General features: G+C 46.1%; 27 non-coding genes across 27 annotated transcripts; 14 read left to right on the top strand and 13 right to left on the bottom strand.

Annotated features, from left to right (window-relative positions):
- Positions 1 to 196: 196 nt before the first annotated feature.
- TRNAR-ACG (transfer RNA arginine (anticodon ACG)) lies at positions 197 to 269 on the top strand. The gene has a single exon. It is a non-coding gene; the product is annotated as a tRNA-Arg (tRNA).
- A 1,006-nt stretch (positions 270 to 1,275) lies between these two features.
- Positions 1,276 to 1,382, bottom strand: LOC146819833 (U6 spliceosomal RNA). Its single transcript, XR_014964302.1, has one exon. It is a non-coding gene; the product is annotated as a U6 spliceosomal RNA (small nuclear RNA).
- Positions 1,383 to 2,154: 772 nt separating this feature from the next.
- TRNAR-ACG (transfer RNA arginine (anticodon ACG)) lies at positions 2,155 to 2,227 on the top strand. Its single transcript has one exon. It is a non-coding gene; the product is annotated as a tRNA-Arg (tRNA).
- Positions 2,228 to 3,234: 1,007 nt separating this feature from the next.
- LOC146819831 (U6 spliceosomal RNA) lies at positions 3,235 to 3,341 on the bottom strand. The gene has a single exon (XR_014964301.1). It is a non-coding gene; the product is annotated as a U6 spliceosomal RNA (small nuclear RNA).
- Positions 3,342 to 4,103: 762 nt separating this feature from the next.
- On the top strand, positions 4,104 to 4,176 carry TRNAR-ACG (transfer RNA arginine (anticodon ACG)). Its single transcript has one exon. It is a non-coding gene; the product is annotated as a tRNA-Arg (tRNA).
- A 1,007-nt stretch (positions 4,177 to 5,183) lies between these two features.
- Positions 5,184 to 5,290, bottom strand: LOC146819829 (U6 spliceosomal RNA). Its single transcript, XR_014964300.1, has one exon. It is a non-coding gene; the product is annotated as a U6 spliceosomal RNA (small nuclear RNA).
- Positions 5,291 to 6,062: 772 nt separating this feature from the next.
- On the top strand, positions 6,063 to 6,135 carry TRNAR-ACG (transfer RNA arginine (anticodon ACG)). The gene has a single exon. It is a non-coding gene; the product is annotated as a tRNA-Arg (tRNA).
- A 1,006-nt stretch (positions 6,136 to 7,141) lies between these two features.
- On the bottom strand, positions 7,142 to 7,248 carry LOC146819827 (U6 spliceosomal RNA). Its single transcript, XR_014964298.1, has one exon. It is a non-coding gene; the product is annotated as a U6 spliceosomal RNA (small nuclear RNA).
- A 772-nt stretch (positions 7,249 to 8,020) lies between these two features.
- TRNAR-ACG (transfer RNA arginine (anticodon ACG)) lies at positions 8,021 to 8,093 on the top strand. The gene has a single exon. It is a non-coding gene; the product is annotated as a tRNA-Arg (tRNA).
- A 1,006-nt stretch (positions 8,094 to 9,099) lies between these two features.
- Positions 9,100 to 9,206, bottom strand: LOC146819825 (U6 spliceosomal RNA). The gene has a single exon (XR_014964297.1). It is a non-coding gene; the product is annotated as a U6 spliceosomal RNA (small nuclear RNA).
- Positions 9,207 to 9,978: 772 nt separating this feature from the next.
- On the top strand, positions 9,979 to 10,051 carry TRNAR-ACG (transfer RNA arginine (anticodon ACG)). Its single transcript has one exon. It is a non-coding gene; the product is annotated as a tRNA-Arg (tRNA).
- A 1,006-nt stretch (positions 10,052 to 11,057) lies between these two features.
- LOC146819823 (U6 spliceosomal RNA) lies at positions 11,058 to 11,164 on the bottom strand. The gene has a single exon (XR_014964296.1). It is a non-coding gene; the product is annotated as a U6 spliceosomal RNA (small nuclear RNA).
- Positions 11,165 to 11,936: 772 nt separating this feature from the next.
- TRNAR-ACG (transfer RNA arginine (anticodon ACG)) lies at positions 11,937 to 12,009 on the top strand. Its single transcript has one exon. It is a non-coding gene; the product is annotated as a tRNA-Arg (tRNA).
- A 1,007-nt stretch (positions 12,010 to 13,016) lies between these two features.
- LOC146819821 (U6 spliceosomal RNA) lies at positions 13,017 to 13,123 on the bottom strand. Its single transcript, XR_014964295.1, has one exon. It is a non-coding gene; the product is annotated as a U6 spliceosomal RNA (small nuclear RNA).
- Positions 13,124 to 13,901: 778 nt separating this feature from the next.
- Positions 13,902 to 13,974, top strand: TRNAC-ACA (transfer RNA cysteine (anticodon ACA)). Its single transcript has one exon. It is a non-coding gene; the product is annotated as a tRNA-Cys (tRNA).
- A 1,006-nt stretch (positions 13,975 to 14,980) lies between these two features.
- On the bottom strand, positions 14,981 to 15,087 carry LOC146819819 (U6 spliceosomal RNA). Its single transcript, XR_014964503.1, has one exon. It is a non-coding gene; the product is annotated as a U6 spliceosomal RNA (small nuclear RNA).
- Positions 15,088 to 15,859: 772 nt separating this feature from the next.
- Positions 15,860 to 15,932, top strand: TRNAR-ACG (transfer RNA arginine (anticodon ACG)). The gene has a single exon. It is a non-coding gene; the product is annotated as a tRNA-Arg (tRNA).
- A 997-nt stretch (positions 15,933 to 16,929) lies between these two features.
- Positions 16,930 to 17,036, bottom strand: LOC146819817 (U6 spliceosomal RNA). The gene has a single exon (XR_014964294.1). It is a non-coding gene; the product is annotated as a U6 spliceosomal RNA (small nuclear RNA).
- Positions 17,037 to 17,814: 778 nt separating this feature from the next.
- Positions 17,815 to 17,887, top strand: TRNAR-ACG (transfer RNA arginine (anticodon ACG)). The gene has a single exon. It is a non-coding gene; the product is annotated as a tRNA-Arg (tRNA).
- A 1,007-nt stretch (positions 17,888 to 18,894) lies between these two features.
- LOC146819815 (U6 spliceosomal RNA) lies at positions 18,895 to 19,001 on the bottom strand. Its single transcript, XR_014964293.1, has one exon. It is a non-coding gene; the product is annotated as a U6 spliceosomal RNA (small nuclear RNA).
- Positions 19,002 to 19,773: 772 nt separating this feature from the next.
- On the top strand, positions 19,774 to 19,846 carry TRNAR-ACG (transfer RNA arginine (anticodon ACG)). The gene has a single exon. It is a non-coding gene; the product is annotated as a tRNA-Arg (tRNA).
- A 1,006-nt stretch (positions 19,847 to 20,852) lies between these two features.
- On the bottom strand, positions 20,853 to 20,959 carry LOC146819813 (U6 spliceosomal RNA). Its single transcript, XR_014964292.1, has one exon. It is a non-coding gene; the product is annotated as a U6 spliceosomal RNA (small nuclear RNA).
- A 772-nt stretch (positions 20,960 to 21,731) lies between these two features.
- Positions 21,732 to 21,804, top strand: TRNAR-ACG (transfer RNA arginine (anticodon ACG)). Its single transcript has one exon. It is a non-coding gene; the product is annotated as a tRNA-Arg (tRNA).
- Positions 21,805 to 22,801: 997 nt separating this feature from the next.
- On the bottom strand, positions 22,802 to 22,908 carry LOC146819811 (U6 spliceosomal RNA). The gene has a single exon (XR_014964291.1). It is a non-coding gene; the product is annotated as a U6 spliceosomal RNA (small nuclear RNA).
- A 778-nt stretch (positions 22,909 to 23,686) lies between these two features.
- On the top strand, positions 23,687 to 23,759 carry TRNAR-ACG (transfer RNA arginine (anticodon ACG)). Its single transcript has one exon. It is a non-coding gene; the product is annotated as a tRNA-Arg (tRNA).
- Positions 23,760 to 24,766: 1,007 nt separating this feature from the next.
- LOC146819809 (U6 spliceosomal RNA) lies at positions 24,767 to 24,873 on the bottom strand. Its single transcript, XR_014964290.1, has one exon. It is a non-coding gene; the product is annotated as a U6 spliceosomal RNA (small nuclear RNA).
- Positions 24,874 to 25,651: 778 nt separating this feature from the next.
- On the top strand, positions 25,652 to 25,724 carry TRNAC-ACA (transfer RNA cysteine (anticodon ACA)). Its single transcript has one exon. It is a non-coding gene; the product is annotated as a tRNA-Cys (tRNA).
- The last annotated feature ends 723 nt before the right edge of the window (positions 25,725 to 26,447 follow it).

Genomic DNA, 26,447 nt, shown 5'->3' with positions numbered 1-26,447 from the left:
TCCTTTGTATAAGTTAGGAACACCTGACAGAACAGAATTTCAGGAGGTCAGGTGGGTTTACTTGTGTCTTCTGGTTGTGAGCAGTAAACGTGGCTAAAAAGGTTGATGGAATGGTGTTTTAAAACACACACACACACACACACACACACACAACTTCTGGTCCTCTTAAGGACAAAAGTATGGGTAATCCTACATGGGGCCAGTGGCGCAATGGATAACGCGTCTGACTACGGATCAGAAGATTGTAGGTTCGACTCCTATCTGGCTCGAAAGGGTCATAGGTCCCTGTTTTATGGTATTCCTGTGGAATTCTTATTTACCTCAGACTTGTTGTAGGTTCAATCTTCTCGAGCAGGACTCATCCAGCAGTCGTTCCATGGTAGGGCTGCAGTAATAGGACCACGGCTAGTTAAAAGTTTCCCATTTGCTGCTGGATTCTATGTGAAGGCCGTCATGTGGTGTGCTGCTTTTGTATTTCAACATGGGTCTCTGAGTCTCTAAACTAGGAAAAAATCTTGTTGAGAAAAGTGTGTGTGAGAGGGTCTGTGGGTGCAGGCAGGTGTGTGCACTTGAGTGCTGACCCATTTACATGTGTGAGAGGGACAAGCAAATTGCCTGTGGGATGTAGGCCTACAACTGGAACCAAGCAGCCAGGCAGAACCACAGGTAAGGAGAGAGGAAGGCAGTTCATTATTAGAGCAGGATCATGAGCATCTTGCCCTGCTCCCTTCTGCCCGATCGGCCACGATCGGCCAAGACCTCTCTATTAGGGTGGAGGGTGAACATTTCTTGGACCTCAGAAACTGAGGGATGCAGCGCCGATATGTCCTCCAAGGGCCTAGAGGACCTGGTGCCCAATCATGCCTGGTGTTTTTCAGCTTACCCGACCAATCTGGTTGCAAGGCGGATTTTAACAGTACTGCTGAAAAGGGACTCCCAGACAGCCCTGAGGCCATCATTTGCATAGGCCCTCCCCTTCTCTTTCTCTTGCTTCCCACAAAGCAACGCATCGCTGGCAGCAGTATAGATTTGGGGGTTGTGAAGAATAATGACAGGGAGGCTGAAGAAGGGAAAGAAAAGTCCCAGAAGTCCTGCAGGCTTCCTTGCTAAATGCAGCTGGCCATAGAGTGCACCTTCATTACTGCGAGGTAAATACATTAAAAATGTTGAGGAGAGACAAATTGAAAAATAGATATTAGGAGGAAAGCACTGGAACCTGCTTTATTATTTCAATTAGTCTTGAAAACATAGAACATTTCTCTCCTGAAAGCTGGTAAAAATATGGAACGCTTCACGAATTTGCGTGTCATCCTTGCGCAGGGGCCATGCTAATCTTCTCTGTATCGTTCCAATTTTAGTATATGTGCCGCCGAAGCGAGCACACTTCATTGATGAACCTACAATGTTTATAAACTCTCTAAATCTACGGTCTCTAGACATAGGGTGGCCTGGCAGAGATGCTCGTATGGCCAGTAAGCATTCAAATCTGAGCCAATGGGCAAAAATGCATGAAGAGTAACAATCCATTATTCTTCACTGCATTTGTGGTCCAAGACTTCACCAATTGGAAGTATGTAGATTATGCCAGGGTTGCAAAGGCTCATGGTTCAGGCTACTGACAAGGAACATTGTGACATCATGCTGCCTGTGGAACAGTGATATTAAAGGTGAGACAGCTGCACAGTAGGTTAGGTGAAGGGCTCTGAGAGGTGAAAGGCAGCATGCTTGGGTCCCTGGACAAGGTGAGCCTATGACAAGGTGTCTGAATTTTCGCCTGTATTGTAATATTAAACACTTTATTGTTGTACCCGCCTGCTGATTAAGGAGTCCTCAAGATCAGCTCCACACAGACGTGGAACTGATGATGTTAATGCAGAATATTTAAGAAACTGAGGCTGATCTAAAACATTTCCTTGGACCTAGGACCATTTCCCCTGACTTTTAGGTCCTTCGTCCTCCTAAAGTCCTTTGTATAAGTTAGGAACACCTGACAGAACAGAATTTCAGGAGGTCAGGTGGGTTTACTTGTGTCTTCTGGTTGTGAGCAGTAAACGTGGCTAAAAAGGTTGATGGAATGGTGTTTTAAAACACACACACACACACACACACAACTTCTGGTCCTCTTAAGGACAAAAGTATGGGTAATCCTACATGGGGCCAGTGGCGCAATGGATAACGCGTCTGACTACGGATCAGAAGATTGTAGGTTCGACTCCTATCTGGCTCGAAAGGGTCATAGGTCCCTGTTTTATGGTATTCCTGTGGAATTCTTATTTACCTCAGACTTGTTGTAGGTTCAATATTCTCGAGCAGGACTCATCCAGCAGTCGTTCCATGGTAGGGCTGCAGTAATAGGACCACGGCTAGTTAAAAGTTTCCCATTTGCTGCTGGATTCTATGTGAAGGCCGTCATGTGGTGTGCTGCTTTTGTATTTCAACATGGGTCTCTGAGTCTCTAAACTAGGAAAAAATCTTGTTGAGAAAAGTGTGTGTGAGAGGGTCTGTGGGTGCAGGCAGGTGTGTGCACTTGAGTGCTGACCCATTTACATGTGTGAGAGGGACAAGCAAATTGCCTGTGGGATGTAGGCCTACAACTGGAACCAAGCAGCCAGGCAGAACCACAGGTAAGGAGAGAGGAAGGCAGTTCATTATTAGAGCAGGATCATGAGCATCTTGCCCTGCTCCCTTCTGCCCCGATCGGCCACGATCGGCCAAGACCTCTCTATTAGGGTGGAGGGTGAACATTTCTTGGACCTCAGAAACTGAGGGATGCAGCGCCGATATGTCCTCCAAGGGCCTAGAGGACCTGGTGCCCAATCATGCCTGGTGTTTTTCAGCTTACCCGACCAATCTGGTTGCAAGGCGGATTTTAACAGTACTGCTGAAAAGGGACTCCCAGACAGCCCTGAGGCCATCATTTGCATAGGCCCTCCCCTTCTCTTTCTCTTGCTTCCCACAAAGCAACGCATCGCTGGCAGCAGTATAGATTTGGGGGTTGTGAAGAATAATGACAGGGAGGCTGAAGAAGGGAAAGAAAAGTCCCAGAAGTCCTGCAGGCTTCCTTGCTAAATGCAGCTGGCCATAGAGTGCACCTTCATTACTGCGAGGTAAATACATTAAAAATGTTGAGGAGAGACAAATTGAAAAATAGATATTAGGAGGAAAGCACTGGAACCTGCTTTATTATTTCAATTAGTCTTGAAAACATAGAACATTTCTCTCCTGAAAGCTGGTAAAAATATGGAACGCTTCACGAATTTGCGTGTCATCCTTGCGCAGGGGCCATGCTAATCTTCTCTGTATCGTTCCAATTTTAGTATATGTGCCGCCGAAGCGAGCACACTTCATTGATGAACCTACAATGTTTATAAACTCTCTAAATCTACGGTCTCTAGACATAGGGTGGCCTGGCAGAGATGCTCGTATGGCCAGTAAGCATTCAAATCTGAGCCAATGGGCAAAAATGCATGAAGAGTAACAATCCATTATTCTTCACTGCATTTGTGGTCCAAGACTTCACCAATTGGAAGTATGTAGATTATGCCAGGGTTGCAAAGGCTCATGGTTCAGGCTACTGACAAGGAACATTGTGACATCATGCTGCCTGTGGAACAGTGATATTAAAGGTGAGACAGCTGCACAGTAGGTTAGGTGAAGGGCTCTGAGAGGTGAAAGGCAGCATGCTTGGGTCCCTGGACAAGGTGAGCCTATGACAAGGTGTCTGAATTTTCGCCTGTATTGTAATATTAAACACTTTATTGTTGTACCCGCCTGCTGATTAAGGAGTCCTCAAGATCAGCTCCACACAGACGTGGAACTGATGATGTTAATGCAGAATATTTAAGAAACTGAGGCTGATCTAAAACATTTCCTTGGACCTAGGACCATTTCCCCTGACTTTTAGGTCCTTCGTCCTCCTAAAGTCCTTTGTATAAGTTAGGAACACCTGACAGAACAGAATTTCAGGAGGTCAGGTGGGTTTACTTGTGTCTTCTGGTTGTGAGCAGTAAACGTGGCTAAAAAGGTTGATGGAATGGTGTTTTAAAACACACACACACAACTTCTGGTCCTCTTAAGGACAAAAGTATGGGTAATCCTACATGGGGCCAGTGGCGCAATGGATAACGCGTCTGACTACGGATCAGAAGATTGTAGGTTCGACTCCTATCTGGCTCGAAAGGGTCATAGGTCCCTGTTTTATGGTATTCCTGTGGAATTCTTATTTACCTCAGACTTGTTGTAGGTTCAATATTCTCGAGCAGGACTCATCCAGCAGTCGTTCCATGGTAGGGCTGCAGTAATAGGACCACGGCTAGTTAAAAGTTTCCCATTTGCTGCTGGATTCTATGTGAAGGCCGTCATGTGGTGTGCTGCTTTTGTATTTCAACATGGGTCTCTGAGTCTCTAAACTAGGAAAAAATCTTGTTGAGAAAAGTGTGTGTGAGAGGGTCTGTGGGTGCAGGCAGGTGTGTGCACTTGAGTGCTGACCCATTTACATGTGTGAGAGGGACAAGCAAATTGCCTGTGGGATGTAGGCCTACAACTGGAACCAAGCAGCCAGGCAGAACCACAGGTAAGGAGAGAGGAAGGCAGTTCATTATTAGAGCAGGATCATGAGCATCTTGCCCTGCTCCCTTCTGCCCCGATCGGCCACGATCGGCCAAGACCTCTCTATTAGGGTGGAGGGTGAACATTTCTTGGACCTCAGAAACTGAGGGATGCAGCGCCGATATGTCCTCCAAGGGCCTAGAGGACCTGGTGCCCAATCATGCCTGGTGTTTTTCAGCTTACCCGACCAATCTGGTTGCAAGGCGGATTTTAACAGTACTGCTGAAAAGGGACTCCCAGACAGCCCTGAGGCCATCATTTGCATAGGCCCTCCCCTTCTCTTTCTCTTGCTTCCCACAAAGCAACGCATCACTGGCAGCAGTATAGATTTGGGGGTTGTGAAGAATAATGACAGGGAGGCTGAAGAAGGGAAAGAAAAGTCCCAGAAGTCCTGCAGGCTTCCTTGCTAAATGCAGCTGGCCATAGAGTGCACCTTCATTACTGCGAGGTAAATACATAAAAAATGTTGAGGAGAGACAAATTGAAAAATAGATATTAGGAGGAAAGCACTGGAACCTGCTTTATTATTACAATTAGTCTTGAAAACATAGAACATTTCTCTCCTGAAAGCTGGTAAAAATATGGAACGCTTCACGAATTTGCGTGTCATCCTTGCGCAGGGGCCATGCTAATCTTCTCTGTATCGTTCCAATTTTAGTATATGTGCCGCCGAAGCGAGCACACTTCATTGATGAACCTACAATGTTTATAAACTCTCTAAATCTACGGTCTCTAGACATAGGGTGGCCTGGCAGAGATGCTCGTATGGCCAGTAAGCATTCAAATCTGAGCCAATGGGCAAAAATGCATGAAGAGTAACAATCCATTATTCTTCACTGCATTTGTGGTCCAAGACTTCACCAATTGGAAGTATGTAGATTATGCCAGGGTTGCAAAGGCTCATGGTTCAGGCTACTGACAAGGAACATTGTGACATCATGCTGCCTGTGGAACAGTGATATTAAAGGTGAGACAGCTGCACAGTAGGTTAGGTGAAGGGCTCTGAGAGGTGAAAGGCAGCATGCTTGGGTCCCTGGACAAGGTGAGCCTATGACAAGGTGTCTGAATTTTCGCCTGTATTGTAATATTAAACACTTTATTGTTGTACCCGCCTGCTGATTAAGGAGTCCTCAAGATCAGCTCCACACAGACGTGGAACTGATGATGTTAATGCAGAATATTTAAGAAACTGAGGCTGATCTAAAACATTTCCTTGGACCTAGGACCATTTCCCCTGACTTTTAGGTCCTTCGTCCTCCTAAAGTCCTTTGTATAAGTTAGGAACACCTGACAGAACAGAATTTCAGGAGGTCAGGTGGGTTTACTTGTGTCTTCTGGTTGTGAGCAGTAAACGTGGCTAAAAAGGTTGATGGAATGGTGTTTTAAAACACACACACACACACACACACAACTTCTGGTCCTCTTAAGGACAAAAGTATGGGTAATCCTACATGGGGCCAGTGGCGCAATGGATAACGCGTCTGACTACGGATCAGAAGATTGTAGGTTCGACTCCTATCTGGCTCGAAAGGGTCATAGGTCCCTGTTTTATGGTATTCCTGTGGAATTCTTATTTACCTCAGACTTGTTGTAGGTTCAATCTTCTCGAGCAGGACTCATCCAGCAGTCGTTCCATGGTAGGGCTGCAGTAATAGGACCACGGCTAGTTAAAAGTTTCCCATTTGCTGCTGGATTCTATGTGAAGGCCGTCATGTGGTGTGCTGCTTTTGTATTTCAACATGGGTCTCTGAGTCTCTAAACTAGGAAAAAATCTTGTTGAGAAAAGTGTGTGTGAGAGGGTCTGTGGGTGCAGGCAGGTGTGTGCACTTGAGTGCTGACCCATTTACATGTGTGAGAGGGACAAGCAAATTGCCTGTGGGATGTAGGCCTACAACTGGAACCAAGCAGCCAGGCAGAACCACAGGTAAGGAGAGAGGAAGGCAGTTCATTATTAGAGCAGGATCATGAGCATCTTGCCCTGCTCCCTTCTGCCCGATCGGCCACGATCGGCCAAGACCTCTCTATTAGGGTGGAGGGTGAACATTTCTTGGACCTCAGAAACTGAGGGATGCAGCGCCGATATGTCCTCCAAGGGCCTAGAGGACCTGGTGCCCAATCATGCCTGGTGTTTTTCAGCTTACCCGACCAATCTGGTTGCAAGGCGGATTTTAACAGTACTGCTGAAAAGGGACTCCCAGACAGCCCTGAGGCCATCATTTGCATAGGCCCTCCCCTTCTCTTTCTCTTGCTTCCCACAAAGCAACGCATCGCTGGCAGCAGTATAGATTTGGGGGTTGTGAAGAATAATGACAGGGAGGCTTAAGAAGGGAAAGAAAAGTCCCAGAAGTCCTGCAGGCTTCCTTGCTAAATGCAGCTGGCCATAGAGTGCACCTTCATTACTGCGAGGTAAATACATTAAAAATGTTGAGGAGAGACAAATTGAAAAATAGATATTAGGAGGAAAGCACTGGAACCTGCTTTATTATTTCAATTAGTCTTGAAAACATAGAACATTTCTCTCCTGAAAGCTGGTAAAAATATGGAACGCTTCACGAATTTGCGTGTCATCCTTGCGCAGGGGCCATGCTAATCTTCTCTGTATCGTTCCAATTTTAGTATATGTGCCGCCGAAGCGAGCACACTTCATTGATGAACCTACAATGTTTATAAACTCTCTAAATCTACGGTCTCTAGACATAGGGTGGCCTGGCAGAGATGCTCGTATGGCCAGTAAGCATTCAAATCTGAGCCAATGGGCAAAAATGCATGAAGAGTAACAATCCATTATTCTTCACTGCATTTGTGGTCCAAGACTTCACCAATTGGAAGTATGTAGATTATGCCAGGGTTGCAAAGGCTCATGGTTCAGGCTACTGACAAGGAACATTGTGACATCATGCTGCCTGTGGAACAGTGATATTAAAGGTGAGACAGCTGCACAGTAGGTTAGGTGAAGGGCTCTGAGAGGTGAAAGGCAGCATGCTTGGGTCCCTGGACAAGGTGAGCCTATGACAAGGTGTCTGAATTTTCGCCTGTATTGTAATATTAAACACTTTATTGTTGTACCCGCCTGCTGATTAAGGAGTCCTCAAGATCAGCTCCACACAGACGTGGAACTGATGATGTTAATGCAGAATATTTAAGAAACTGAGGCTGATCTAAAACATTTCCTTGGACCTAGGACCATTTCCCCTGACTTTTAGGTCCTTCGTCCTCCTAAAGTCCTTTGTATAAGTTAGGAACACCTGACAGAACAGAATTTCAGGAGGTCAGGTGGGTTTACTTGTGTCTTCTGGTTGTGAGCAGTAAACGTGGCTAAAAAGGTTGATGGAATGGTGTTTTAAAACACACACACACACACACACACAACTTCTGGTCCTCTTAAGGACAAAAGTATGGGTAATCCTACATGGGGCCAGTGGCGCAATGGATAACGCGTCTGACTACGGATCAGAAGATTGTAGGTTCGACTCCTATCTGGCTCGAAAGGGTCATAGGTCCCTGTTTTATGGTATTCCTGTGGAATTCTTATTTACCTCAGACTTGTTGTAGGTTCAATCTTCTCGAGCAGGACTCATCCAGCAGTCGTTCCATGGTAGGGCTGCAGTAATAGGACCACGGCTAGTTAAAAGTTTCCCATTTGCTGCTGGATTCTATGTGAAGGCCGTCATGTGGTGTGCTGCTTTTGTATTTCAACATGGGTCTCTGAGTCTCTAAACTAGGAAAAAATCTTGTTGAGAAAAGTGTGTGTGAGAGGGTCTGTGGGTGCAGGCAGGTGTGTGCACTTGAGTGCTGACCCATTTACATGTGTGAGAGGGACAAGCAAATTGCCTGTGGGATGTAGGCCTACAACTGGAACCAAGCAGCCAGGCAGAACCACAGGTAAGGAGAGAGGAAGGCAGTTCATTATTAGAGCAGGATCATGAGCATCTTGCCCTGCTCCCTTCTGCCCGATCGGCCACGATCGGCCAAGACCTCTCTATTAGGGTGGAGGGTGAACATTTCTTGGACCTCAGAAACTGAGGGATGCAGCGCCGATATGTCCTCCAAGGGCCTAGAGGACCTGGTGCCCAATCATGCCTGGTGTTTTTCAGCTTACCCGACCAATCTGGTTGCAAGGCGGATTTTAACAGTACTGCTGAAAAGGGACTCCCAGACAGCCCTGAGGCCATCATTTGCATAGGCCCTCCCCTTCTCTTTCTCTTGCTTCCCACAAAGCAACGCATCGCTGGCAGCAGTATAGATTTGGGGGTTGTGAAGAATAATGACAGGGAGGCTGAAGAAGGGAAAGAAAAGTCCCAGAAGTCCTGCAGGCTTCCTTGCTAAATGCAGCTGGCCATAGAGTGCACCTTCATTACTGCGAGGTAAATACATTAAAAATGTTGAGGAGAGACAAATTGAAAAATAGATATTAGGAGGAAAGCACTGGAACCTGCTTTATTATTTCAATTAGTCTTGAAAACATAGAACATTTCTCTCCTGAAAGCTGGTAAAAATATGGAACGCTTCACGAATTTGCGTGTCATCCTTGCGCAGGGGCCATGCTAATCTTCTCTGTATCGTTCCAATTTTAGTATATGTGCCGCCGAAGCGAGCACACTTCATTGATGAACCTACAATGTTTATAAACTCTCTAAATCTACGGTCTCTAGACATAGGGTGGCCTGGCAGAGATGCTCGTATGGCCAGTAAGCATTCAAATCTGAGCCAATGGGCAAAAATGCATGAAGAGTAACAATCCATTATTCTTCACTGCATTTGTGGTCCAAGACTTCACCAATTGGAAGTATGTAGATTATGCCAGGGTTGCAAAGGCTCATGGTTCAGGCTACTGACAAGGAACATTGTGACATCATGCTGCCTGTGGAACAGTGATATTAAAGGTGAGACAGCTGCACAGTAGGTTAGGTGAAGGGCTCTGAGAGGTGAAAGGCAGCATGCTTGGGTCCCTGGACAAGGTGAGCCTATGACAAGGTGTCTGAATTTTCGCCTGTATTGTAATATTAAACACTTTATTGTTGTACCCGCCTGCTGATTAAGGAGTCCTCAAGATCAGCTCCACACAGACGTGGAACTGATGATGTTAATGCAGAATATTTAAGAAACTGAGGCTGATCTAAAACATTTCCTTGGACCTAGGACCATTTCCCCTGACTTTTAGGTCCTTCGTCCTCCTAAAGTCCTTTGTATAAGTTAGGAACACCTGACAGAACAGAATTTCAGGAGGTCAGGTGGGTTTACTTGTGTCTTCTGGTTGTGAGCAGTAAACGTGGCTAAAAAGGTTGATGGAATGGTGTTTTAAAACACACACACACACACACACACAACTTCTGGTCCTCTTAAGGACAAAAGTATGGGTAATCCTACATGGGGCCAGTGGCGCAATGGATAACGCGTCTGACTACGGATCAGAAGATTGTAGGTTCGACTCCTATCTGGCTCGAAAGGGTCATAGGTCCCTGTTTTATGGTATTCCTGTGGAATTCTTATTTACCTCAGACTTGTTGTAGGTTCAATCTTCTCGAGCAGGACTCATCCAGCAGTCGTTCCATGGTAGGGCTGCAGTAATAGGACCACGGCTAGTTAAAAGTTTCCCATTTGCTGCTGGATTCTATGTGAAGGCCGTCATGTGGTGTGCTGCTTTTGTATTTCAACATGGGTCTCTGAGTCTCTAAACTAGGAAAAAATCTTGTTGAGAAAAGTGTGTGTGAGAGGGTCTGTGGGTGCAGGCAGGTGTGTGCACTTGAGTGCTGACCCATTTACATGTGTGAGAGGGACAAGCAAATTGCCTGTGGGATGTAGGCCTACAACTGGAACCAAGCAGCCAGGCAGAACCACAGGTAAGGAGAGAGGAAGGCAGTTCATTATTAGAGCAGGATCATGAGCATCTTGCCCTGCTCCCTTCTGCCCGATCGGCCACGATCGGCCAAGACCTCTCTATTAGGGTGGAGGGTGAACATTTCTTGGACCTCAGAAACTGAGGGATGCAGCGCCGATATGTCCTCCAAGGGCCTAGAGGACCTGGTGCCCAATCATGCCTGGTGTTTTTCAGCTTACCCGACCAATCTGGTTGCAAGGCGGATTTTAACAGTACTGCTGAAAAGGGACTCCCAGACAGCCCTGAGGCCATCATTTGCATAGGCCCTCCCCTTCTCTTTCTCTTGCTTCCCACAAAGCAACGCATCGCTGGCAGCAGTATAGATTTGGGGGTTGTGAAGAATAATGACAGGGAGGCTGAAGAAGGGAAAGAAAAGTCCCAGAAGTCCTGCAGGCTTCCTTGCTAAATGCAGCTGGCCATAGAGTGCACCTTCATTACTGCGAGGTAAATACATTAAAAATGTTGAGGAGAGACAAATTGAAAAATAGATATTAGGAGGAAAGCACTGGAACCTGCTTTATTATTTCAATTAGTCTTGAAAACATAGAACATTTCTCTCCTGAAAGCTGGTAAAAATATGGAACGCTTCACGAATTTGCGTGTCATCCTTGCGCAGGGGCCATGCTAATCTTCTCTGTATCGTTCCAATTTTAGTATATGTGCCGCCGAAGCGAGCACACTTCATTGATGAACCTACAATGTTTATAAACTCTCTAAATCTACGGTCTCTAGACATAGGGTGGCCTGGCAGAGATGCTCGTATGGCCAGTAAGCATTCAAATCTGAGCCAATGGGCAAAAATGCATGAAGAGTAACAATCCATTATTCTTCACTGCATTTGTGGTCCAAGACTTCACCAATTGGAAGTATGTAGATTATGCCAGGGTTGCAAAGGCTCATGGTTCAGGCTACTGACAAGGAACATTGTGACATCATGCTGCCTGTGGAACAGTGATATTAAAGGTGAGACAGCTGCACAGTAGGTTAGGTGAAGGGCTCTGAGAGGTGAAAGGCAGCATGCTTGGGTCCCTGGACAAGGTGAGCCTATGACAAGGTGTCTGAATTTTCGCCTGTATTGTAATATTAAACACTTTATTGTTGTACCCGCCTGCTGATTAAGGAGTCCTCAAGATCAGCTCCACACAGACGTGGAACTGATGATGTTAATGCAGAATATTTAAGAAACTGAGGCTGATCTAAAACATTTCCTTGGACCTAGGACCATTTCCCCTGACTTTTAGGTCCTTCGTCCTCCTAAAGTCCTTTATATAAGTTAGGAACACCTGACAGAACAGAATTTCAGGAGGTCAGGTGGGTTTACTTGTGTCTTCTGGTTGTGAGCAGTAAACGTGGCTAAAAAGGTTGATGGAATGGTGTTTTAAAACACACACACACACACACACACAACTTCTGGTCCTCTTAAGGACAAAAGTATGGGTAATCCTACATGGGGCCAGTGGCGCAATGGATAACGCGTCTGACTACGGATCAGAAGATTGTAGGTTCGACTCCTATCTGGCTCGAAAGGGTCATAGGTCCCTGTTTTATGGTATTCCTGTGGAATTCTTATTTACCTCAGACTTGTTGTAGGTTCAATATTCTCGAGCAGGACTCATCCAGCAGTCGTTCCATGGTAGGGCTGCAGTAATAGGACCACGGCTAGTTAAAAGTTTCCCATTTGCTGCTGGATTCTATGTGAAGGCCGTCATGTGGTGTGCTGCTTTTGTATTTCAACATGGGTCTCTGAGTCTCTAAACTAGGAAAAAATCTTGTTGAGAAAAGTGTGTGTGAGAGGGTCTGTGGGTGCAGGCAGGTGTGTGCACTTGAGTGCTGACCCATTTACATGTGTGAGAGGGACAAGCAAATTGCCTGTGGGATGTAGGCCTACAACTGGAACCAAGCAGCCAGGCAGAACCACAGGTAAGGAGAGAGGAAGGCAGTTCATTATTAGAGCAGGATCATGAGCATCTTGCCCTGCTCCCTTCTGCCCCGATCGGCCACGATCGGCCAAGACCTCTCTATTAGGGTGGAGCGTGAACATTTCTTGGACCTCAGAAACTGAGGGATGCAGCGCCGATATGTCCTCCAAGGGCCTAGAGGACCTGGTGCCCAATCATGCCTGGTGTTTTTCAGCTTACCCGACCAATCTGGTTGCAAGGCGGATTTTAACAGTACTGCTGAAAAGGGACTCCCAGACAGCCCTGAGGCCATCATTTGCATAGGCCCTCCCCTTCTCTTTCTCTTGCTTCCCACAAAGCAACGCATCGCTGGCAGCAGTATAGATTTGGGGGTTGTGAAGAATAATGACAGGGAGGCTGAAGAAGGGAAAGAAAAGTCCCAGAAGTCCTGCAGGCTTCCTTGCTAAATGCAGCTGGCCATAGAGTGCACCTTCATTACTGCGAGGTAAATACATTAAAAATGTTGAGGAGAGACAAATTGAAAAATAGATATTAGGAGGAAAGCACTGGAACCTGCTTTATTATTTCAATTAGTCTTGAAAACATAGAACATTTCTCTCCTGAAAGCTGGTAAAAATATGGAACGCTTCACGAATTTGCGTGTCATCCTTGCGCAGGGGCCATGCTAATCTTCTCTGTATCGTTCCAATTTTAGTATATGTGCCGCCGAAGCGAGCACACTTCATTGATGAACCTACAATGTTTATAAACTCTCTAAATCTACGGTCTCTAGACATAGGGTGGCCTGGCAGAGATGCTCGTATGGCCAGTAAGCATTCAAATCTGAGCCAATGGGCAAAAATGCATGAAGAGTAACAATCCATTATTCTTCACTGCATTTGTGGTCCAAGACTTCACCAATTGGAAGTATGTAGATTATGCCAGGGTTGCAAAGGCTCATGGTTCAGGCTACTGACAAGGAACATTGTGACATCATGCTGCCTGTGGAACAGTGATATTAAAGGTGAGACAGCTGCACAGTAGGTTAGGTGAAGGGCTCTGAGAGGTGAAAGGCAGCATGCTTGGGTCCCTGGACAAGGTGAGCCTATGACAAGGTGTCTGAATTTTCGCCTGTATTGTAATATTAAACACTTTATTGTTGTACCCGCCTGCTGATTAAGGAGTCCTCAAGATCAGCTCCACACAGACGTGGAACTGATGATGTTAATGCAGAATATTTAAGAAACTGAGGCTGATCTAAAACATTTCCTTGGACCTAGGACCATTTCCCCTGACTTTTAGGTCCTTCGTCCTCCTAAAGTCCTTTGTATAAGTTAGGAACACCTGACAGAACAGAATTTCAGGAGGTCAGGTGGGTTTACTTGTGTCTTCTGGTTGTGAGCAGTAAACGTGGCTAAAAAGGTTGATGGAATAGTGTTTTAAAACACACACACACACACACACACACACACAACTTCTGGTCCTCTTAAGGACAAAAGTATGGGTAATCCTACATGGGGCCAGTGGCGCAATGGATAACGCGTCTGACTACAGATCAGAAGATTGTAGGTTCGACTCCTATCTGGCTCGAAAGGGTCATAGGTCCCTGTTTTATGGTATTCCTGTGGAATTCTTATTTACCTCAGACTTGTTGTAGGTTCAATCTTCTCGAGCAGGACTCATCCAGCAGTCGTTCCATGGTAGGGCTGCAGTAATAGGACCACGGCTAGTTAAAAGTTTCCCATTTGCTGCTGGATTCTATGTGAAGGCCGTCATGTGGTGTGCTGCTTTTGTATTTCAACATGGGTCTCTGAGTCTCTAAACTAGGAAAAAATCTTGTTGAGAAAAGTGTGTGTGAGAGGGTCTGTGGGTGCAGGCAGGTGTGTGCACTTGAGTGCTGACCCATTTTCATGTGTGAGAGGGACAAGCAAATTGCCTGTGGGATGTAGGCCTACAACTGGAACCAAGCAGCCAGGCAGAACCACAGGTAAGGAGAGAGGAAGGCAGTTCATTATTAGAGCAGGATCATGAGCATCTTGCCCTGCTCCCTTCTGCCCGATCGGCCACGATCGGCCAAGACCTCTCTATTAGGGTGGAGCGTGAACATTTCTTGGACCTCAGAAACTGAGGGATGCAGCGCCGATATGTCCTCCAAGGGCCTAGAGGACCTGGTGCCCAATCATGCCTGGTGTTTTTCAGCTTACCCGACCAATCTGGTTGCAAGGCGGATTTTAACAGTACTGCTGAAAAGGGACTCCCAGACAGCCCTGAGGCCATCATTTGCATAGGCCCTCCCCTTCTCTTTCTCTTGCTTCCCACAAAGCAACGCATCGCTGGCAGCAGTATAGATTTGGGGGTTGTGAAGAATAATGACAGGGAGGCTGAAGAAGGGAAAGAAAAGTCCCAGAAGTCCTGCAGGCTTCCTTGCTAAATGCAGCTGGCCATAGAGTGCACCTTCATTACTGTGAGGTAAATACATTAAAAATGTTGAGGAGAGACAAATTGAAAAATAGATATTAGGAGGAAAGCACTGGAACCTGCTTTATTATTTCAATTAGTCTTGAAAACATAGAACATTTCTCTCCTGAAAGCTGGTGAAAATATGGAACGCTTCACGAATTTGCGTGTCATCCTTGCGCAGGGGCCATGCTAATCTTCTCTGTATCGTTCCAATTTTAGTATATGTGCCGCCGAAGCGAGCACACTTCATTGATGAACCTACAATGTTTATAAACTCTCTAAATCTACGGTCTCTAGACATAGGGTGGCCTGGCAGAGATGCTCGTATGGCCAGTAAGCATTCAAATCTGAGCCAATGGGCAAAAATGCATGAAGAGTAACAATCCATTATTCTTCACTGCATTTGTGGTCCAAGACTTCACCAATTGGAAGTATGTAGATTATGCCAGGGTTGCAAAGGCTCATGGTTCAGGCTACTGACAAGGAACATTGTGACATCATGCTGCCTGTGGAACAGTGATATTAAAGGTGAGACAGCTGCACAGTAGGTTAGGTGAAGGGCTCTGAGAGGTGAAAGGCAGCATGCTTGGGTCCCTGGACAAGGTGAGCCTATGACAAGGTGTCTGAATTTTCGCCTGTATTGTAATATTAAACACTTTATTGTTGTACCCGCCTGCTGATTAAGGAGTCCTCAAGATCAGCTCCACACAGACGTGGAACTGATGATGTTAATGCAGAATATTTAAGAAACTGAGGCTGATCTAAAACATTTCCTTGGACCTAGGACCATTTCCCCTGACTTTTAGGTCCTTCGTCCTCCTAAAGTCCTTTGTATAAGTTAGGAACACCTGACAGAACAGAATTTCAGGAGGTCAGGTGGGTTTACTTGTGTCTTCTGGTTGTGAGCAGTAAACGTGGCTAAAAAGGTTGATGGAATGGTGTTTTAAAACACACACACACACACACACACAACTTCTGGTCCTCTTAAGGACAAAAGTATGGGTAATCCTACATGGGGCCAGTGGCGCAATGGATAACGCGTCTGACTACGGATCAGAAGATTGTAGGTTCGACTCCTATCTGGCTCGAAAGGGTCATAGGTCCCTGTTTTATGGTATTCCTGTGGAATTCTTATTTACCTCAGACTTGTTGTAGGTTCAATATTCTCGAGCAGGACTCATCCAGCAGTCGTTCCATGGTAGGGCTGCAGTAATAGGACCACGGCTAGTTAAAAGTTTCCCATTTGCTGCTGGATTCTATGTGAAGGCCGTCATGTGGTGTGCTGCTTTTGTATTTCAACATGGGTCTCTGAGTCTCTAAACTAGGAAAAAATCTTGTTGAGAAAAGTGTGTGTGAGAGGGTCTGTGGGTGCAGGCAGGTGTGTGCACTTGAGTGCTGACCCATTTACATGTGTGAGAGGGACAAGCAAATTGCCTGTGGGATGTAGGCCTACAACTGGAACCAAGCAGCCAGGCAGAACCACAGGTAAGGAGAGAGGAAGGCAGTTCATTATTAGAGCAGGATCATGAGCATCTTGCCCTGCTCCCTTCTGCCCCGATCGGCCACGACCTCTCTATTAGGGTGGAGCGTGAACATTTCTTGGACCTCAGAAACTGAGGGATGCAGCGCCGATATGTCCTCCAAGGGCCTAGAGGACCTGGTGCCCAATCATGCCTGGTGTTTTTCAGCTTACCCGACCAATCTGGTTGCAAGGCGGATTTTAACAGTACTGCTGAAAAGGGACTCCCAGACAGCCCTGAGGCCATCATTTGCATAGGCCCTCCCCTTCTCTTTCTCTTGCTTCCCACAAAGCAACGCATCGCTGGCAGCAGTATAGATTTGGGGGTTGTGAAGAATAATGACAGGGAGGCTGAAGAAGGGAAAGAAAAGTCCCAGAAGTCCTGCAGGCTTCCTTGCTAAATGCAGCTGGCCATAGAGTGCACCTTCATTACTGCGAGGTAAATACATTAAAAATGTTGAGGAGAGACAAATTGAAAAATAGATATTAGGAGGAAAGCACTGGAACCTGCTTTATTATTTCAATTAGTCTTGAAAACATAGAACATTTCTCTCCTGAAAGCTGGTAAAAATATGGAACGCTTCACGAATTTGCGTGTCATCCTTGCGCAGGGGCCATGCTAATCTTCTCTGTATCGTTCCAATTTTAGTATATGTGCCGCCGAAGCGAGCACACTTCATTGATGAACCTACAATGTTTATAAACTCTCTAAATCTACGGTCTCTAGACATAGGGTGGCCTGGCAGAGATGCTCGTATGGCCAGTAAGCATTCAAATCTGAGCCAATGGGCAAAAATGCATGAAGAGTAACAATCCATTATTCTTCACTGCATTTGTGGTCCAAGACTTCACCAATTGGAAGTATGTAGATTATGCCAGGGTTGCAAAGGCTCATGGTTCAGGCTACTGACAAGGAACATTGTGACATCATGCTGCCTGTGGAACAGTGATATTAAAGGTGAGACAGCTGCACAGTAGGTTAGGTGAAGGGCTCTGAGAGGTGAAAGGCAGCATGCTTGGGTCCCTGGACAAGGTGAGCCTATGACAAGGTGTCTGAATTTTCGCCTGTATTGTAATATTAAACACTTTATTGTTGTACCCGCCTGCTGATTAAGGAGTCCTCAAGATCAGCTCCACACAGACGTGGAACTGATGATGTTAATGCAGAATATTTAAGAAACTGAGGCTGATCTAAAACATTTCCTTGGACCTAGGACCATTTCCCCTGACTTTTAGGTCCTTCGTCCTCCTAAAGTCCTTTGTATAAGTTAGGAACACCTGACAGAACAGAATTTCAGGAGGTCAGGTGGGTTTACTTGTGTCTTCTGGTTGTGAGCAGTAAACGTGGCTAAAAAGGTTGATGGAATGGTGTTTTAAAACACACACACACACACACACACACACACAACTTCTGGTCCTCTTAAGGACAAAAGTATGGGTAATCCTACATGGGGCCAGTGGCGCAATGGATAACGCGTCTGACTACGGATCAGAAGATTGTAGGTTCGACTCCTATCTGGCTCGAAAGGGTCATAGGTCCCTGTTTTATGGTATTCCTGTGGAATTCTTATTTACCTCAGACTTGTTGTAGGTTCAATATTCTCGAGCAGGACTCATCCAGCAGTCGTTCCATGGTAGGGCTGCAGTAATAGGACCACGGCTAGTTAAAAGTTTCCCATTTGCTGCTGGATTCTATGTGAAGGCCGTCATGTGGTGTGCTGCTTTTGTATTTCAACATGGGTCTCTGAGTCTCTAAACTAGGAAAAAATCTTGTTGAGAAAAGTGTGTGTGAGAGGGTCTGTGGGTGCAGGCAGGTGTGTGCACTTGAGTGCTGACCCATTTACATGTGTGAGAGGGACAAGCAAATTGCCTGTGGGATGTAGGCCTACAACTGGAACCAAGCAGCCAGGCAGAACCACAGGTAAGGAGAGAGGAAGGCAGTTCATTATTAGAGCAGGATCATGAGCATCTTGCCCTGCTCCCTTCTGCCCCGATCGGCCACGATCGGCCAAGACCTCTCTATTAGGGTGGAGGGTGAACATTTCTTGGACCTCAGAAACTGAGGGATGCAGCGCCGATATGTCCTCCAAGGGCCTAGAGGACCTGGTGCCCAATCATGCCTGGTGTTTTTCAGCTTACCCGACCAATCTGGTTGCAAGGCGGATTTTAACAGTACTGCTGAAAAGGGACTCCCAGACAGCCCTGAGGCCATCATTTGCATAGGCCCTCCCCTTCTCTTTCTCTTGCTTCCCACAAAGCAACGCATCGCTGGCAGCAGTATAGATTTGGGGGTTGTGAAGAATAATGACAGGGAGGCTGAAGAAGGGAAAGAAAAGTCCCAGAAGTCCTGCAGGCTTCCTTGCTAAATGCAGCTGGCCATAGAGTGCACCTTCATTACTGCGAGGTAAATACATTAAAAATGTTGAGGAGAGACAAATTGAAAAATAGATATTAGGAGGAAAGCACTGGAACCTGCTTTATTATTTCAATTAGTCTTGAAAACATAGAACATTTCTCTCCTGAAAGCTGGTAAAAATATGGAACGCTTCACGAATTTGCGTGTCATCCTTGCGCAGGGGCCATGCTAATCTTCTCTGTATCGTTCCAATTTTAGTATATGTGCCGCCGAAGCGAGCACACTTCATTGATGAACCTACAATGTTTATAAACTCTCTAAATCTACGGTCTCTAGACATAGGGTGGCCTGGCAGAGATGCTCGTATGGCCAGTAAGCATTCAAATCTGAGCCAATGGGCAAAAATGCATGAAGAGTAACAATCCATTATTCTTCACTGCATTTGTGGTCCAAGACTTCACCAATTGGAAGTATGTAGATTATGCCAGGGTTGCAAAGGCTCATGGTTCAGGCTACTGACAAGGAACATTGTGACATCATGCTGCCTGTGGAACAGTGATATTAAAGGTGAGACAGCTGCACAGTAGGTTAGGTGAAGGGCTCTGAGAGGTGAAAGGCAGCATGCTTGGGTCCCTGGACAAGGTGAGCCTATGACAAGGTGTCTGAATTTTCGCCTGTATTGTAATATTAAACACTTTATTGTTGTACCCGCCTGCTGATTAAGGAGTCCTCAAGATCAGCTCCACACAGACGTGGAACTGATGATGTTAATGCAGAATATTTAAGAAACTGAGGCTGATCTAAAACATTTCCTTGGACCTAGGACCATTTCCCCTGACTTTTAGGTCCTTCGTCCTCCTAAAGTCCTTTGTATAAGTTAGGAACACCTGACAGAACAGAATTTCAGGAGGTCAGGTGGGTTTACTTGTGTCTTCTGGTTGTGAGCAGTAAACGTGGCTAAAAAGGTTGATGGAATGGTGTTTTAAAACACACACACACACACACACACAACTTCTGGTCCTCTTAAGGACAAAAGTATGGGTAATCCTACATGGGGCCAGTGGCGCAATGGATAACGCGTCTGACTACGGATCAGAAGATTGTAGGTTCGACTCCTATCTGGCTCGAAAGGGTCATAGGTCCCTGTTTTATGGTATTCCTGTGGAATTCTTATTTACCTCAGACTTGTTGTAGGTTCAATCTTCTCGAGCAGGACTCATCCAGCAGTCGTTCCATGGTAGGGCTGCAGTAATAGGACCACGGCTAGTTAAAAGTTTCCCATTTGCTGCTGGATTCTATGTGAAGGCCGTCATGTGGTGTGCTGCTTTTGTATTTCAACATGGGTCTCTGAGTCTCTAAACTAGGAAAAAATCTTGTTGAGAAAAGTGTGTGTGAGAGGGTCTGTGGGTGCAGGCAGGTGTGTGCACTTGAGTGCTGACCCATTTACATGTGTGAGAGGGACAAGCAAATTGCCTGTGGGATGTAGGCCTACAACTGGAACCAAGCAGCCAGGCAGAACCACAGGTAAGGAGAGAGGAAGGCAGTTCATTATTAGAGCAGGATCATGAGCATCTTGCCCTGCTCCCTTCTGCCCGATCGGCCACGATCGGCCAAGACCTCTCTATTAGGGTGGAGGGTGAACATTTCTTGGACCTCAGAAACTGAGGGATGCAGCGCCGATATGTCCTCCAAGGGCCTAGAGGACCTGGTGCCCAATCATGCCTGGTGTTTTTCAGCTTACCCGACCAATCTGGTTGCAAGGCGGATTTTAACAGTACTGCTGAAAAGGGACTCCCAGACAGCCCTGAGGCCATCATTTGCATAGGCCCTCCCCTTCTCTTTCTCTTGCTTCCCACAAAGCAACGCATCGCTGGCAGCAGTATAGATTTGGGGGTTGTGAAGAATAATGACAAGGAGGCTGAAGAAGGGAAAGAAAAGTCCCAGAAGTCCTGCAGGCTTCCTTGCTAAATGCAGCTGGCCATAGAGTGCACCTTCATTACTGCGAGGTAAATACATTAAAAATGTTGAGGAGAGACAAATTGAAAAATAGATATTAGGAGGAAAGCACTGGAACCTGCTTTATTATTTCAATTAGTCTTGAAAACATAGAACATTTCTCTCCTGAAAGCTGGTAAAAATATGGAACGCTTCACGAATTTGCGTGTCATCCTTGCGCAGGGGCCATGCTAATCTTCTCTGTATCGTTCCAATTTTAGTATATGTGCCGCCGAAGCGAGCACACTTCATTGATGAACCTACAATGTTTATAAACTCTCTAAATCTACGGTCTCTAGACATAGGGTGGCCTGGCAGAGATGCTCGTATGGCCAGTAAGCATTCAAATCTGAGCCAATGGGCAAAAATGCATGAAGAGTAACAATCCATTATTCTTCACTGCATTTGTGGTCCAAGACTTCACCAATTGGAAGTATGTAGATTATGCCAGGGTTGCAAAGGCTCATGGTTCAGGCTACTGACAAGGAACATTGTGACATCATGCTGCCTGTGGAACAGTGATATTAAAGGTGAGACAGCTGCACAGTAGGTTAGGTGAAGGGCTCTGAGAGGTGAAAGGCAGCATGCTTGGGTCCCTGGACAAGGTGAGCCTATGACAAGGTGTCTGAATTTTCGCCTGTATTGTAATATTAAACACTTTATTGTTGTACCCGCCTGCTGATTAAGGAGTCCTCAAGATCAGCTCCACACAGACGTGGAACTGATGATGTTAATGCAGAATATTTAAGAAACTGAGGCTGATCTAAAACATTTCCTTGGACCTAGGACCATTTCCCCTGACTTTTAGGTCCTTCGTCCTCCTAAAGTCCTTTGTATAAGTTAGGAACACCTGACAGAACAGAATTTCAGGAGGTCAGGTGGGTTTACTTGTGTCTTCTGGTTGTGAGCAGTAAACGTGGCTAAAAAGGTTGATGGAATGGTGTTTTAAAACACACACACACACACACACACAACTTCTGGTCCTCTTAAGGACAAAAGTATGGGTAATCCTACATGGGGCCAGTGGCGCAATGGATAACGCGTCTGACTACGGATCAGAAGATTGTAGGTTCGACTCCTATCTGGCTCGAAAGGGTCATAGGTCCCTGTTTTATGGTATTCCTGTGGAATTCTTATTTACCTCAGACTTGTTGTAGGTTCAATATTCTCGAGCAGGACTCATCCAGCAGTCGTTCCATGGTAGGGCTGCAGTAATAGGACCACGGCTAGTTAAAAGTTTCCCATTTGCTGCTGGATTCTATGTGAAGGCCGTCATGTGGTGTGCTGCTTTTGTATTTCAACATGGGTCTCTGAGTCTCTAAACTAGGAAAAAATCTTGTTGAGAAAAGTGTGTGTGAGAGGGTCTGTGGGTGCAGGCAGGTGTGTGCACTTGAGTGCTGACCCATTTACATGTGTGAGAGGGACAAGCAAATTGCCTGTGGGATGTAGGCCTACAACTGGAACCAAGCAGCCAGGCAGAACCACAGGTAAGGAGAGAGGAAGGCAGTTCATTATTAGAGCAGGATCATGAGCATCTTGCCCTGCTCCCTTCTGCCCCGATCGGCCACGACCTCTCTATTAGGGTGGAGCGTGAACATTTCTTGGACCTCAGAAACTGAGGGATGCAGCGCCGATATGTCCTCCAAGGGCCTAGAGGACCTGGTGCCCAATCATGCCTGGTGTTTTTCAGCTTACCCGACCAATCTGGTTGCAAGGCGGATTTTAACAGTACTGCTGAAAAGGGACTCCCAGACAGCCCTGAGGCCATCATTTGCATAGGCCCTCCCCTTCTCTTTCTCTTGCTTCCCACAAAGCAACGCATCGCTGGCAGCAGTATAGATTTGGGGGTTGTGAAGAATAATGACAGGGAGGCTGAAGAAGGGAAAGAAAAGTCCCAGAAGTCCTGCAGGCTTCCTTGCTAAATGCAGCTGGCCATAGAGTGCACCTTCATTACTGCGAGGTAAATACATTAAAAATGTTGAGGAGAGACAAATTGAAAAATAGATATTAGGAGGAAAGCACTGGAACCTGCTTTATTATTTCAATTAGTCTTGAAAACATAGAACATTTCTCTCCTGAAAGCTGGTAAAAATATGGAACGCTTCACGAATTTGCGTGTCATCCTTGCGCAGGGGCCATGCTAATCTTCTCTGTATCGTTCCAATTTTAGTATATGTGCCGCCGAAGCGAGCACACTTCATTGATGAACCTACAATGTTTATAAACTCTCTAAATCTACGGTCTCTAGACATAGGGTGGCCTGGCAGAGATGCTCGTATGGCCAGTAAGCATTCAAATCTGAGCCAATGGGCAAAAATGCATGAAGAGTAACAATCCATTATTCTTCACTGCATTTGTGGTCCAAGACTTCACCAATTGGAAGTATGTAGATTATGCCAGGGTTGCAAAGGCTCATGGTTCAGGCTACTGACAAGGAACATTGTGACATCATGCTGCCTGTGGAACAGTGATATTAAAGGTGAGACAGCTGCACAGTAGGTTAGGTGAAGGGCTCTGAGAGGTGAAAGGCAGCATGCTTGGGTCCCTGGACAAGGTGAGCCTATGACAAGGTGTCTGAATTTTCGCCTGTATTGTAATATTAAACACTTTATTGTTGTACCCGCCTGCTGATTAAGGAGTCCTCAAGATCAGCTCCACACAGACGTGGAACTGATGATGTTAATGCAGAATATTTAAGAAACTGAGGCTGATCTAAAACATTTCCTTGGACCTAGGACCATTTCCCCTGACTTTTAGGTCCTTCGTCCTCCTAAAGTCCTTTGTATAAGTTAGGAACACCTGACAGAACAGAATTTCAGGAGGTCAGGTGGGTTTACTTGTGTCTTCTGGTTGTGAGCAGTAAACGTGGCTAAAAAGGTTGATGGAATGGTGTTTTAAAACACACACACACACACACACACACACACAACTTCTGGTCCTCTTAAGGACAAAAGTATGGGTAATCCTACATGGGGCCAGTGGCGCAATGGATAACGCGTCTGACTACGGATCAGAAGATTGTAGGTTCGACTCCTATCTGGCTCGAAAGGGTCATAGGTCCCTGTTTTATGGTATTCCTGTGGAATTCTTATTTACCTCAGACTTGTTGTAGGTTCAATATTCTCGAGCAGGACTCATCCAGCAGTCGTTCCATGGTAGGGCTGCAGTAATAGGACCACGGCTAGTTAAAAGTTTCCCATTTGCTGCTGGATTCTATGTGAAGGCCGTCATGTGGTGTGCTGCTTTTGTATTTCAACATGGGTCTCTGAGTCTCTAAACTAGGAAAAAATCTTGTTGAGAAAAGTGTGTGTGAGAGGGTCTGTGGGTGCAGGCAGGTGTGTGCACTTGAGTGCTGACCCATTTACATGTGTGAGAGGGACAAGCAAATTGCCTGTGGGATGTAGGCCTACAACTGGAACCAAGCAGCCAGGCAGAACCACAGGTAAGGAGAGAGGAAGGCAGTTCATTATTAGAGCAGGATCATGAGCATCTTGCCCTGCTCCCTTCTGCCCCGATCGGCCACGATCGGCCAAGACCTCTCTATTAGGGTGGAGCGTGAACATTTCTTGGACCTCAGAAACTGAGGGATGCAGCGCCGATATGTCCTCCAAGGGCCTAGAGGACCTGGTGCCCAATCATGCCTGGTGTTTTTCAGCTTACCCGACCAATCTGGTTGCAAGGCGGATTTTAACAGTACTGCTGAAAAGGGACTCCCAGACAGCCCTGAGGCCATCATTTGCATAGGCCCTCCCCTTCTCTTTCTCTTGCTTCCCACAAAGCAACGCATCGCTGGCAGCAGTATAGATTTGGGGGTTGTGAAGAATAATGACAGGGAGGCTGAAGAAGGGAAAGAAAAGTCCCAGAAGTCCTGCAGGCTTCCTTGCTAAATGCAGCTGGCCATAGAGTGCACCTTCATTACTGCGAGGTAAATACATTAAAAATGTTGAGGAGAGACAAATTGAAAAATAGATATTAGGAGGAAAGCACTGGAACCTGCTTTATTATTTCAATTAGTCTTGAAAACATAGAACATTTCTCTCCTGAAAGCTGGTAAAAATATGGAACGCTTCACGAATTTGCGTGTCATCCTTGCGCAGGGGCCATGCTAATCTTCTCTGTATCGTTCCAATTTTAGTATATGTGCCGCCGAAGCGAGCACACTTCATTGATGAACCTACAATGTTTATAAACTCTCTAAATCTACGGTCTCTAGACATAGGGTGGCCTGGCAGAGATGCTCGTATGGCCAGTAAGCATTCAAATCTGAGCCAATGGGCAAAAATGCATGAAGAGTAACAATCCATTATTCTTCACTGCATTTGTGGGCCAAGACTTCACCAATTGGAAGTATGTAGATTATGCCAGGGTTGCAAAGGCTCATGGTTCAGGCTACTGACAAGGAACATTGTGACATCATGCTGCCTGTGGAACAGTGATATTAAAGGTGAGACAGCTGCACAGTAGGTTAGGTGAAGGGCTCTGAGAGGTGAAAGGCAGCATGCTTGGGTCCCTGGACAAGGTGAGCCTATGACAAGGTGTCTGAATTTTCGCCTGTATTGTAATATTAAACACTTTATTGTTGTACCCGCCTGCTGATTAAGGAGTCCTCAAGATCAGCTCCACACAGACGTGGAACTGATGATGTTAATGCAGAATATTTAAGAAACTGAGGCTGATCTAAAACATTTCCTTGGACCTAGGACCATTTCCCCTGACTTTTAGGTCCTTCGTCCTCCTAAAGTCCTTTGTATAAGTTAGGAACACCTGACAGAACAGAATTTCAGGAGGTCAGGTGGGTTTACTTGTGTCTTCTGGTTGTGAGCAGTAAACGTGGCTAAAAAGGTTGATGGAATAGTGTTTTAAAACACACACACACACACACACACACACACAACTTCTGGTCCTCTTAAGGACAAAAGTATGGGTAATCCTACATGGGGCCAGTGGCGCAATGGATAACGCGTCTGACTACAGATCAGAAGATTGTAGGTTCGACTCCTATCTGGCTCGAAAGGGTCATAGGTCCCTGTTTTATGGTATTCCTGTGGAATTCTTATTTACCTCAGACTTGTTGTAGGTTCAATCTTCTCGAGCAGGACTCATCCAGCAGTCGTTCCATGGTAGGGCTGCAGTAATAGGACCACGGCTAGTTAAAAGTTTCCCATTTGCTGCTGGATTCTATGTGAAGGCCGTCATGTGGTGTGCTGCTTTTGTATTTCAACATGGGTCTCTGAGTCTCTAAACTAGGAAAAAATCTTGTTGAGAAAAGTGTGTGTGAGAGGGTCTGTGGGTGCAGGCAGGTGTGTGCACTTGAGTGCTGACCCATTTTCATGTGTGAGAGGGACAAGCAAATTGCCTGTGGGATGTAGGCCTACAACTGGAACCAAGCAGCCAGGCAGAACCACAGGTAAGGAGAGAGGAAGGCAGTTCATTATTAGAGCAGGATCATGAGCATCTTGCCCTGCTCCCTTCTGCCCGATCGGCCACGATCGGCCAAGACCTCTCTATTAGGGTGGAGCGTGAACATTTCTTGGACCTCAGAAACTGAGGGATGCAGCGCCGATATGTCCTCCAAGGGCCTAGAGGACCTGGTGCCCAATCATGCCTGGTGTTTTTCAGCTTACCCGACCAATCTGGTTGCAAGGCGGATTTTAACAGTACTGCTGAAAAGGGACTCCCAGACAGCCCTGAGGCCATCATTTGCATAGGCCCTCCCCTTCTCTTTCTCTTGCT

The sequence above is a fragment of the Triturus cristatus genome, chromosome 6 (assembly GCF_964204655.1).
Source record: "Triturus cristatus chromosome 6, aTriCri1.1, whole genome shotgun sequence".
NCBI classification, from domain to species: Eukaryota; Metazoa; Chordata; class Amphibia; order Caudata; family Salamandridae; genus Triturus; species Triturus cristatus.
The sequence above is the reverse complement of the archived record's forward strand: the minus strand, read 5'-3'. Positions and strand labels throughout refer to the sequence as shown.